Source organism: Bos grunniens, chromosome 6, assembly GCF_055505025.1.
Source record: "Bos grunniens cultivar Pamir isolate PY7600 chromosome 6, Bosgru_T2T1.0, whole genome shotgun sequence".
Taxonomy (NCBI): Eukaryota; Metazoa; Chordata; class Mammalia; order Artiodactyla; family Bovidae; genus Bos; species Bos grunniens.
Genome location: NC_141170.1, coordinates 60919210 through 60932186, shown reverse-complemented (window position 1 = coordinate 60932186; position 12977 = coordinate 60919210). Strand labels below are relative to the sequence as shown.

The following is a 12977-nucleotide window of genomic DNA, read 5'->3' as shown; positions in this document are numbered from 1 at the left end:
CTTCTACACAAAGCCTTTATGCACACATGCTAAGTCATTTCAGTTGTGTCTAACTCTTTGCATCCCTATGGACCATAGCCCACCAGCCTTCTCTGTCCAAGGAATTCTCTAGGCAAGAATACTTCCGTGGGTTCCAATGCCCTCTTCCAGGACAAAGCCTTTATAAACAAGCTATTAATAAAAATAGATTTCAAAGTCTATTTTTTTCTGAAGGAAGAGAGAGCAACTGACATTTCATGAAGGCCTCCAAAGTGCCAGCTCAATCTAGGCCCCTTGGTTTATCTCAAGTCATCAAATCTTCATAGCAGCTGTGTCTATCTGTATATTCAATATATTTTGTTTATTTTATGTATTTTTCAGATGTGAAAATTTTAGAAAGATGAAATAATTTACCATATGGCTAAACAAATTAAGTCAAATAATTAACTGTAAAACTCATATAATTAATTCTGAAACTCAATAATTTTTTCTTAATTCACACTGCTGCTAAACCTGCCCTTTGTTTTTGGCATGCAAGTAGACAGATATGCCGACAGACACACAAGATCTAGCCTCAACACTGAGCAAAATATAAAGATTTTTATTTATACCTGCATTAGATGAATATGTGTACATTCAGAACACAGAAGACACTGGTTTGATCCCTGGGTTAGGAAGATCCCCTGGAGTAGGAAATGGCAATCCACTCCAATTTTGCCTGGAAAATTCCATGGACAAAGGAGCCCGGTGGCCTGCAGTCCATGAGGTCGCAAAGAGTTAGACCTGATTGAGTGGCTAAGCATATGTGTGTGTGTGTGTGTGTGTGTATATGACACTGTAAATTCCTTAAGGAAAGGGAGCAACATTTTCACTTCTGTTCTCCCTCCCAGCAGGACCCTGGCTCTAGCACATACCATGCTTACACTCAGTAGACAATAGTACTTGTTTGATAACCAACTGAGGATGAGAGACCTATCTACTGAGTTTGCTTTTTCATCAGTCTTCAAAAATCCTGGCAAGGAAGCACACGAGAGAGTGTCCCATTTATAAAACAGAACCCACTACAGATGTCTTTCATTAGTCTGGCATCAAAACTACTCTTTTAGAAATTAAGTTTCCTAACTGGTACTCCAATTAAGAAAGACGAATATCCTAAAAGGAACCAGAGGTCTTTGTCAACAGCTAGGATATGGCTGGGCACTGTGACCTGGCCTTGTCCAAGTATTTTCAAAACGATGAGATTGTCACACAGGATGAGTCAGGACAGAACTAATGCCAGTGATGTCAGGCTGAGCTGTTTCTGGAATCTGAATATTACATTGGCAACCTATGCTCTGTTTTGCATATCTTTCCGGGTTCTAACTGCAATTGACTATTAACTAGATTTTAAAATATTTTTCTTGTGTTATCACATTAAACTTTTTTGTTAGCCTGTCATGGATTTAAAGAAGTGTGTTAGTGTCTTAGCAAGAAGACACTAATATACAAAATAGGGTAAGTAAGAAGAATATTTTACAGGGACAGTTTAAGGGAAACTGACCACGGATGAAGCAGGAACCAGGATAGATTAGCAACTTTGGGGAGCAGATACTACTCTTGGCCTGAAGGGGCAAGAAGAAAGATGGGTCACTGGAGGAAATCTCTGGGTACAGAGGACCACTGTGACCTTCAAGTAGCAACAGGCAGCAACTGTAAAAGGGCTGAGCTGAGGAAATCAATACTTTGACCTCACTCTTCCACACTTTCATCTCTCCCATTGGTTGGACCCAACTCAGAAGGCAAGAGACTCCAAGTCCCATGACATCAGCCCCCACACGGGTCCAGCTGGTAACATTGTCACTCTCTCGTTTTTTCTAAAAACTATGGAAAATGCCAGTTGCCTCTCAAGATTACCCACAGTTTCCCCATCACCCTCTGCATGTGGGTGGCCTTGTCTGCTTTTGACAGCAGGAATGCCCAGTTCTGAAATCAGTGTGGCCTGAACTGGTCATCCAGTCAACTCATTTTAGTTTTCTGTATCACTCAGCTCTGAAACGCAGTGTGGGAAACCAACTAACCAACCAGCCACTTCTCTGGTTGATTGATTGCCAACTGCATACACAGTAGCTTCCTTGCTAACATTAATAACAATCCTCCATGAGTCCATAGCCTTCTACCACTTTTAAAGATTCCCACGTATTTTCTTCTGTAAGCATCATAACAGCTCTGCGACATCACTGTGGCTCTTTACAGCAAGGAAACCAACTCTCAGGGAAGTGAAGTGACTTATGCAAGGTCACTTGGCAACACTGGAGCTGGAAACTGGGTCTTTGGGTCCCTAAATCGGCCCTTTCCCCATCTTGTCTCTATAATGTGAAGAAGAGAACTGGTATTTAAGACAGAAAGCACCTAAGGAAACTGCATACATTCAGACAGGGAATCTACCTCTGTAGTGACCTCTTTCTCTCACAGAGACTAGAGGGAGATAGAGAAGAAAGGTCACATTTCAAAACTTGTTTCTACTCTTCATTGCTGCTAAGAGGGTAGCACCTGGAGTGGAATGCCCAGGGCTTGGCAGGGCACAGTAATGAATCTAGCAGAGAGCAATTCATCTGCATTAAAAAGTGAGTAGAATTGAGTCTGAGGGTAAGAAATCAGAGTGCATCTGGGAAACAGAAAATAAGGAAGTCTAAAGCAAGATTTTTTTTTAATTTAATTTTATTTTTCGACTGTACTGGGTCTTTGTTGTAGCCTATGGGCTTAGTTGCCCTGTGGCCTGTGGGATTCTAGCTCCTCGACTGGGGATCCCAATCAAACCCGTACCCCTGCAATGGAAGGCGAAGTCTTAACCACTGGACCACCTGGCATGTCCTCTAAAGCAATATTTTGAAATTGCATCCAAGTACTGCACTTTGGACTCTTTTGTTGACTATGAGGGTTACTCCATTTCTTCTAAGGGATTCTTGCCCACAGTAGTAGAAATAAAGGTCATCTTAGTTAAATTCACCCATTCCAGTCCATTTTAGTTCACTGATTCCTAAAATATCAATGTTGACTCTTGCCATCTCCTGTTTGATTCCAATTTACCTTGATCCAGGTTTCTATGCCATATTGTCTTTACAGCACTGGACTTTACTTCCATCACCAGTCACATCAACAACTGGGCATTTTTTTTGCTTTGGTTCTGTCTCTTCAGTCTTTCTGGAGTTATTTCTCCACTGATCTCCAGTAGCATATTGGGCACCTACTGACCTGGGGAGTTCATCTTTCAGTGTCCTATCTTTTTGCCTTTTCATACTGTTAATGGGGTTTTCAAGGCAAGAATACTGAAGTAGTTTGCCATTCCCTTCTCCAGTGGACCAAGTTTTGTCAGAACTCTCCACCATGACCTGTCCGTCTTGGGTGGCCCTACATGGCATGGCTCATAGTTTCACTGAGTTAGACAAGGCTGTGGTCCATGTGATCAGTTTGATTAGTTTTCTGTGATTGTGGTTTTCATTTTGTCTGCCCTCTGATGAATAAGGATAAGAAGCTTATGGAAGGATGTGGAGGATTTACTAGTAATGAGACAGAAGTGTTTATAAGAATAGGAAAGTCCATTGTTCAATTTGAAAATTGTTTAGAATTTTGGTACCATAATTCTTTTCTGAGCCTCAGACTTGAGCCTTATATGGTTGATGTTTTTGGAGAAATCAAGGGAGAAAAGCTGTGTGCCCTCACCTGGGCAGCCCGTGGACAGTGGCAAGGTAACTCATTCACTGGACTAATTCAAGAAAAAGGAGCTCCCAGATGGAAATGGTGGGGGAAAAGAGAAGAACCAGAGAAACTTTCCATAACCCCAGAGTCCCCAGAGGATTTGGAGGCATAAGTATCACCACTTGTGCGATAGAGTTGAACAATGTTGTTGGTTCCCCAAACACTGACATTTGGGTTCTTGTTACATGTCTCCCAGCTGTCCCAACACAGTGGTTTGATTGTCCCAGAGGAATTCCTGGCTCCCAGGTGCCTACTTTTCAAGCTGTGAGCTTTCAAGATCTGTCTTCAAATTCCTGTCTACCACTGGGTAACTTCAAGAAATCCTAGTTCCTGCTTCATACTCCTAATTCCAAAAGCCCTTTACACTGTGACTCCTGCAGTTACGGGAAGCTGTTTGTTTATTTATTTATAACTGCTCAGCCTCAGCTGACCTGGGCAGGGTTCCCAAACACTGATGGGAGTTGACCTGTTCTTACACAAAGACCACACATGTAAGCAGCCCCATTTCTGCTGATTCCCAGAAAGCACTGACTCTGCATGCTGGATGTGACCCCAGGATTCCACACTGTTCCAGGGGTGCTCACTGGCTACTTACCTGTCCTCTGCCCCGTTACAATGCTTACTTTTTGCACTGTTTATTTCTCCATTTGGTTAAGACCTTGTTGGCATCACAGAGGAACACACTGTACTCGGCAACATGTGAGCACAGAGTGGATGGTGAGATGAATGGTCTACCTGTGGGAGATGAAAATGGCCCCCAAAGATGTCCATGTCCTAATTCCTGAAACTATGTGACTGTGTTACCTTATGGAGTAAAAGGGACTTTGCAGGTGTGAATAAGTCGAGTCTGTCAAAATGGGGAGATTATTTTAGATTATCCATGTAGGCTGAATGTCATCACAAGGGTCCTTATAAGAGGGAGGCAAGAGAATCAGTCAAAGAAGATGCAATGATGGAAGCAGAGGCAGAGAAGGACGAGTGGTAACACCACACTGCTGCCTTCGAAGACGGAGGGAGGGGCCCTGAGGCAAGGAATGCGGGCAGTCACTCGGCTGGTAAAAACAAGGAAACAAATTCACCCCTAGAGCTTTCAGGAGAAACTCAGGCCTGCTGATAACCTTGATTTCAGTCCGGAGAAACTTAGTTTGGACTTTGACTTCAAGAACTATAAGATAATAAATGTGTTGTTTTAAGCCACTAAAAAAAAATGAAAGTGAAAGTCACTCAGTCGTGTCTGACTCTTTGCAACTCCACGGACTATACAGGCTGGAATCTTATTCAGGCTGGAATACTGGAGTGGGTAGCCTTTCCCTTCGCCAGGGGATCTTCCCCACCCACGGATGGAACCCAAGTCTCTTGAATTGCAGGCAGACTCTTTACCAGCTGAACCACAAAGGAAGCCCACTAGAATTTGTGGCAATTTGTTACAGGGCAATAGGAAACTAATAGACCACCTCAACAGAAAACAGAACCCTAAAGAAATAAAACATGGATCAGAATATAGTTTGTATTGTAACAGTAACCTATCATTAAAGAACAAACTGCAAAGTCAAAATAAAATGTATCCAAGTATCATCACCCTAAGGCAATAAGTCTGTCATTTGACCCTGTTCCTTTTCAATATTTGGCACTCCATATTCTTTAACTGTGGTTAAAATTAGAATACATGTGAAATGTTGTGATTGCTTAATCATAAACATACTTTTAAATTGCTACCAAGTCTTCATAATTATCATCTTACATTACTCCACAGTACTCCCCTGGGAGAATCTGCCATAACTTACCAAATATTTTCATGGCTGTTAAGCATTTTGGCTGAAGCTAATGCTTTGCTCTAATAGCAAATGAGTTAAATGACTGTAGATCATAGGTGAGCACAAGTTTGGTGGTTGAGTAGCTGAACAGGCTTGGAAATAATAGTTCATGCCTTTGAGGTCTCACTGAAGAGTGAGACCAATAGCTGCTATCCTGGGGGTTGTTGTAAGACTTAAATGAGATACTAAATGTCTGGTGCTTCACATGATGCTGAGCACTTGGTGGATTCCCAATAAACAATGACTCGTGCTATTCCTTCTTTCAAATGGCAACCGTAATTTGATAACAACTTTTTGTTATCCAGGATACAAATGTCCCCAGTTGTTTCATAATTATTATCATTACTGAAACAAGTTGATAAGTCTCTTCTTAATGTACAGATTCTCCTTCTTTTATTTATGTATTTACTTTCTTTGCAACTTATTAGTTGAAGAAAGAGGATCCTCTGTCCTAAAGAATGTCCCCCGGTCTGGTTTTGTTGACTGCATTTCTGTGATGTCATTCGACATATTCCAGTTTCCCCTGTATTTTCTGTAAATTGGAATCAGAACTAGAGGCTCTATCAGATTCAGATTGGATTCTTTCGATAAGAATACTTCATAGATGGTGCTGGGAACTTTCATGAGGAGGCCCATGAGGTCTGGTTGTCACTGTTTTTATGATGTCAGCCCCACTCATAATTTTCACCCAGATTATAAATTTTTTAGAAAATGTAAAATAATGATGTTTGAATTCTTTTTTTCATGTATTAGCTGAAATAATTCTATAAACTTCCTCTTATCAACTATTTGGTACTCTGAAGAACATTTTGTAAGGAAAAGGTAAGATAAATCTTCATTCTTTTCTACCAATTGTTTTAAAATGAGGTGGTTTCTAGTATCTGCTAATAGGAGCAATAAATTTTTAAAAATCATTATCATTATGAACTCATGAATTGTAGTTTATTGCAATAAAAGTCCTTACTGAGGCTCAAATTTTCCCATCTTTGACAAGTGAGATCCTTTTCAGATTGGGTCTTGTGTCTGTTCACAATATGACCCTTGTAATCTGACAGCATCCTTATTTTTCTAAGATATTCATACTTATATCTCAGACATTTCTTATCTAGACCTAGAGTCAGTCATTTCTTTAAGAGTCCTTTTGATACAAAAAGGTATTTAGAGATCATAATCTGGGGATGACGGGTATTCAGTGCTGTTGGGTTGATCACTATTTTTAGGCCTTTTCAATCATTGGAGTTGAGCTTTTTAGTTAAGGATAAAATACATCAAAAGTGCATACCAATACTGGCAATTCAATTCCAGGATTCTATGAGTTTTTAACTTTACCTCCTTGATCTAATATCTGTATCTCATTCCTCCCTGGTTCTTAACAACACCAACATAGTTATCCTGAGGCTTTAATCCCATAATATATACACAACAGCCTCAAAATAATTATATTACCATCCACAGTAATTACCGAAAACAAAGATTTTTTTTATAACTCTCTATCTCTTTTTTGGCCTTAGTTTATATCCTCCTTGGGTGTCAATTTGTAGTTTCAAAGTCATTTAAAATGCCTTCTTTGTTATTATGTCAACAATTCCATGTACTATTAGGTTCTTGGAGTTTATTTTGGTTTTTATCTTTAGGGAAGTAATACACTTTTATTTCATAATTACACAATATTTACACATCCCTAAGTCAAATTGACACACCATGGTACATTAGAGAAGTTCATCTTCTGTTTCCGTACATTCTACCTTATTTCCTCCCCCTCCTGTGCATGACCATTAAAAACTTTCTTTGTTCTTCTCCTGCGTCTTAAAATATATGCAAACATACATATTTGCTCTCTTCCCTTTTTCTAGATGTTATGCATACTTAAAATAGACAATTTTTAAAGAACAGAATTAGGTTCACAGGAAAATCAAGTGGAAAGTAGAGTTGTCATATGCCCTCGATCCCCTCACATGTACAACCCCTTCCACTTCAACGTCCCCCACCAGAGTGACACGTTTGTTTCAATTGATGAACCTACATTAACACATCATTTTCACCAAAGTCCATAGTTTCCATTTAGTTTCACCCTTGATGACGTACAGTCTATGGGTTTGGACAAATGTATGATGACCTGCATTCATCATTATATTAATAGTGTCATTACAGAGTGGTGTCACTGCCCTAAAAAATCTTCTGTGCCTATTCATCCTTCTACTTCTCAGACCAGATATGCATACATTTTCAATCTTTTTTTTAATACAATATCTTAGAGATCACTATAGGGTATTGAGATAGTCCTTATTTTGCTGTTACTTGTTTTTTATACCTACAGAGTACTCTGCAGTGTTGGCTGTACCATAAACTGTTTGATCTCTCTACATTAAATAGCTGTACTGTAAAATTGCATTGTATGTGTTAAAATCAGGTTTTTTTTCATGGGTTGAAATCTTTAATATATTTTCTCTTTTTACTGGGGTAACCCCCCCTCTCCCCTGCATTCTTCTTCTTTTTTTTTTTTTTCCAACTTGTTTTCTCTCTCTCTCTCTCACACACACATACACACGTACACTCCAAGAAAGCCTGTGTATCATTTTGGTGGGGGGGGGCTTCCCTGGTGGCTCAGATGGTAAAGAATCTGCTTATAAAATGCAGGATACCCAGGTTCATTTCCTGAGTGAGGAAGATACCCTGGAGAAGGGAATGGCTACCCACTCCTGTATTCTTCCCTCACCCAGAATTCAGCGTAAGCCTTGTCATTTACATGAGAAAGCCAGTAGAGAAACAGACTCTCAAAACTGCAGTGGAAGCCCATGCAGGTCATTTATGGATCTCTAAAAAAAAAATAAAAAATAAAAAAATAAAATTGCATTGTATGGATATATCAAGATTTATTTTACCAATCCCCTATTACTTGTTATTTAGGTTTCTAAAAAATTGCTTTGCTATTATAATTAGCACTGAGAAGCTTTTTCATATTTTGTTGGAATTTCTGATTGTATTTCTAGGGATGGATTCCTATAAAAAGTTATTGAGTGTATCATACAGTTATTGTAAACTAACTAAACTGACTTAAAACAATCAAAATTTGTTTAGCTCACAATTCCAGGGGAAGGAATTGGACTTGCCTTTATCTATGCAGTTCTTATCCTCTTGACTGGTCTGAATCATGTATCTGTCATCATCTACTAGATGAGATGGGGGCCAGCTTGTCTAAGACAGCATCAGCTATGATAGCTTGTCTGTGCTTCACGTGGTATCATTCTCTAGAAGACTGGCCCCAGCTTGTTACACAATGGATGCAGAGAGTTTAAAGAGAGCAAGCGGAGTGTATAAGACTTGAAATCAGCACACCATCGCGTCTGGTACATTCTATTGGCTAAAGCAGGGCTCAGGCACCGGGCTTTGTCTGGGAGCCACACGCAAGGTAGTGTAGGTGACCAGCAGAACCTATATGGATGTTCATGCAGGCAGCCCTCAAGCTATCCCCCGGAGGCACCCAAATCAAAGGTCGGGGGTACAGGCAATTTGAGAATTAAGGTAGCCAGGCATTAAGAGCATCATGACCACAAGAGTATAAAACCAAGATTGGGAGCAGAAGGGGTGACTGGACATTGCCCACCAGACTGAATAATTAACAAGAGGAAGTTCAGATCCTGTCTGCTATTAGGATCCAACCTGATTTATTAGCCCAGTCACAAGAAAGGTGGCTTTTTCCCTATTGGCTAAAGCAAATCACAAGGCCAGCCCAGATGCAAGGAGTGGGGAAATAAACTCTACATTTGGATGGGAACAGCTAATGTCACATTGCAGACAACATGGATACAGGAGAGGCGGGGAACTGGGGCCATTTTTATAAGGTCAAAGTTCATAGGGAGTACTGGAGGGCTATTTTCTCCCACATGACTGCAGTTCATTCAGTGTAAACAAGCTGTCCTCCATCTGGGCATTAATCTCTAGGAGTAATCATGAGTAAAACTTTAGGTAATAAATATTTGCATCTTATAGTGCCTGCAAGATGAATCATGCAGTTTATATCTCAACAACTCAACAAATTCAACCTGATTACCTGACATGGGTCTGAAAATTCCATTTTGCTTTGGGGCCAACCCAGCAGACTAGGTTCATGGGACGGTAGTATCGAAGTTGGATTTGATTTAGCTCCCCACAATTACTCTGGAGCCACTCCAAATTTATGCCTTTTCCAACTCTCCCAGAAACTTCTGGATTCTCATAGTCTGCTCGAGATAAAAGTGGGGATACTCCCCAGCTGGTGCAGGGGAGGGAGCTGTGCCCTGGAAGACGGAAGAGATGGGTTCTATCCCTGGGTCTGCCACTTCCTAGCTTTGGGTCATTGGATAATCATCATCTCTCTGAACCTCAGTTTCACATCCATAAAATGGGGAGAATAAGACCCACCTCATAGAGTCAAAGTGAGGATCCAGTGTAATATAACATTCTTTAATTTAATATAGTAAATGTAACTTCTTTCCTTTACTCCCAGATTTAATATTTGAGGACTGCTCTTAGCTGACAGGAGATGGGGGAGAAGATAGAGTGAATCTTCCCACGAATACCTCAGCCCTCTCAACCCACGAATACCTCAGCCCTCTCAAGGCACAGCTGCCAGGGCATTCCTTTGTTTAAGCATCTGGCTTGGGTATTGAATATTTTATAGGTCTAAGTAGTTATTCGAGCTTCCCTGGTAGCTCAGCTGCAATGCAGGAGACTCCGGTTAGATTCCTGGGACAGGAAGATCCCCTGGAGAAGGAATAGGCTACTCACACCAGTATTCTTGGTCTTCCCTGGTAGTTCAGATGGTAAAGAATCTGCCTGCAATGCAGGAGATCCGGGTTTGATTCCTGGGTTGGGAAAATCCCCTGGAGAAGGGAAAGGCTACCCACTCCAGTATTCTGGCCTGGAGAATCCCATGGACAGGGGAGCCTGGCAGGCTACAGTCCATGGGTAGCAGTTACTTAAGTAGTTACTTTAAGAAGGAGTCAGCAATGACACAATTCAGGGCAAAACTCTAAAGAACAGAGTACCCAGGCCAATGTCAAAGCTGGGGGTGGTGAGGCTGCCTCCTTGATCTGGATGGACTTTGTCTGCTTGTGTCTGCCCAGGGCCGCAGCTGCTGAGGCCTCTCCACTAGTCCCACCCTCATTGCTAATGCAGGTGTCAAGTAGCACAAGGAGAGCAAACTTGTTTGGTTTAACATCTGACTCATCACTCACTCATAGTTTGACAGCCTTCTAAGCTAGTTTCAGACTTGCTTAAAAAAAAAAAAAAGCAAGTGGAGGGTGGAGTGGAAATAGGATTCTTTTATTAGAGAGCACTGTCCTCAGGGGTTATTTTCTTAAATGTTAATCCAGACCCTGCTTGCTATTCTATAGGTGCAGTGGAGGTAAAACTTCAGTTTGGGTTTGGCTGTTAACCCATTGCTGACTTACTCAGTGATGGCTCCTGGGGGACTAGTGTCAGGGCTGAGATGCTCCAAGAGCTGCCTATTGGGAGCTGAGGCCCCTGATTCTTCTCTCCGCGCTAAGGCCCTCTGCTATCATTTGCCCTGAAGACGAGGAAGCTTGCTTACAGGTAGAAAAAGCTGCCGGATTCCATACAACATCCCTGTGTCTGGCCACTGTCTGGCCATGGGTTTCTTTGGCAATTCAGTTTGCCCCAACATTTCTAGCCATTTGCATGCTGTGCATGGTGGCTACCCAGAATGCAAATGAAGTTTGAAAGCAAAAACACAAGCCCCAATAGTGGGATCGGCAAATTCAGGCTCACAGGCCAAATCCAGCCTGTTGCCTGGTTTTGCACTGTTTTTTAATTAATAAGCTTTCTGTTTATAGTATTCGCAAGTTCACAGCATAATTGAGCAGAAAGCACAGAGATATTCTATCTATGCCTGTCCCTACACATGTGCAGGGCTTTCCAGGTGTCATTAGCAGTAAGGAACCTGCCTTCCAGTGCCGGAGACTTAAGAGACTCAAGTTCAGTCCCTCAGTTGGGAAGATCCCCTGGAGAAGGGCACGGCAACCCACTCCAATATTCTTTCCTGAAGAATCCCATGGACAGAGGAGACTGGTGAGCTACAGTCCATAGGGTTGCAAAGAGTCAGACACAACTGAAGAGATTTAGCACACACGCACGCTGGAGTGGGTACCTTGCCCTTCTCCAGGGGATCGTCCCAACCCAGGGATCGAACCCAGGTCTCCCACATAGCAAGCGTATTCTTTACCAGCTGAGCTACAAGGAAAGCCCCAATGAACCTATCTTGACACATAATTATCAGTCAAAGTTCATAGTCTACATTAGGGTTCACTCTTGGTGGTGTTCATTCTATGGCTTTTGACAAATGTATGATGATGGTATCCACCACTATAGTAGCATATAGAATAGTTTCACTGCCCAAAAAATCCTCTGAGCTCTGCCTATTCATCTTTCCTCCTTCCCTTCAACCACTTGGCAACCACTAATCTTTTAGCTGTCTCCATAATTTAGCCTTTTCCGCAATGTTGTATAGCTGGAATCATAAATATGTAGCTTTTTCAGATTTAATTTTTGCACTTAGTAATATGGATTGAAGTTTCCTTCGTGCCTTTTCATGGAACTTCCCTGGTGGCTTAGCGGTAAAGAATATGCCTGCCAATGTAGGAGATGCTGGTTCAATCCCTGGATTGGGAAGATCTCCTGGAGAAGGAAATAGCCCAACCCACTCCAGTATTCTCGCCTGGGAAATACCATGGACAGAGGCGCCTGGCTACAGGGGCTACAGTCCATGGGGTCACAAAGAGTCAGACATGACTTTGCAACTAAGCAATAACAACAACTACAACAATGCCTTTTCATGGCCTGATAGCTCCTTTTTTTTTTTTTTTTAGTATTGAATCATATTCTGTTCTCTGGATATACCACAGTTTATCCATTGACCTATTGAAGGACATCATGGTTGCTCCCAAGCTTTGTCAGTTGTATATAAAGTCGCTATAAACATTTGCATCGAGTTTTTTGTGTCACCAAAAGTTTTCAGTTCATTTGGGTAAGTACCAAATAATGTGACTGCTGGAATGTATGGTAAGAATATGTTTAATGTTGTAAGAAAACCACCAAACTCTCTCCCAAACTGGCCATATTATTTTGTATTTTTTAAAACTTTTTTTATATTGGAGTATAGCCGATAAACAGTGTTGTGATGGTTTCAGGCGCACAGCAGATCAACTCTGGTTGTATTGTTTTGTATTCCCACCAGCAATACATGAGAGTTCCTGTTTCTCCTTATCCTCGCCAGCACTTGGTTTTGTCAGTATTTTGGATTTTGACCATTCTACTAGGTGTATAGTGGTATCTTATTACTTCAATTTGCAATATGATATGGCCTTATTGCTGTATACCTGAAACTAACACAACATTGTAAGTAAACTCTAAGCCAATTAAAACAAAATCTGAGGGAACTAGTTCATGCAC

General features: G+C 41.2%; 1 long non-coding RNA gene across 3 annotated transcripts in view; it reads left to right on the top strand.

The window, feature by feature from the left end:
* Positions 1-12977, top strand: part of LOC147370811 (uncharacterized) — a 107851-nt gene that overhangs the window by 31940 nt on the left and 62934 nt on the right. For all 3 annotated transcript variants that reach the window (XR_015165483.1, XR_015165484.1, XR_015165482.1), the window contains exon 2: positions 12395-12552. This is a non-coding gene — a long non-coding RNA (uncharacterized LOC147370811). The remainder of the gene's footprint in view (positions 1-12394; positions 12553-12977) is intronic.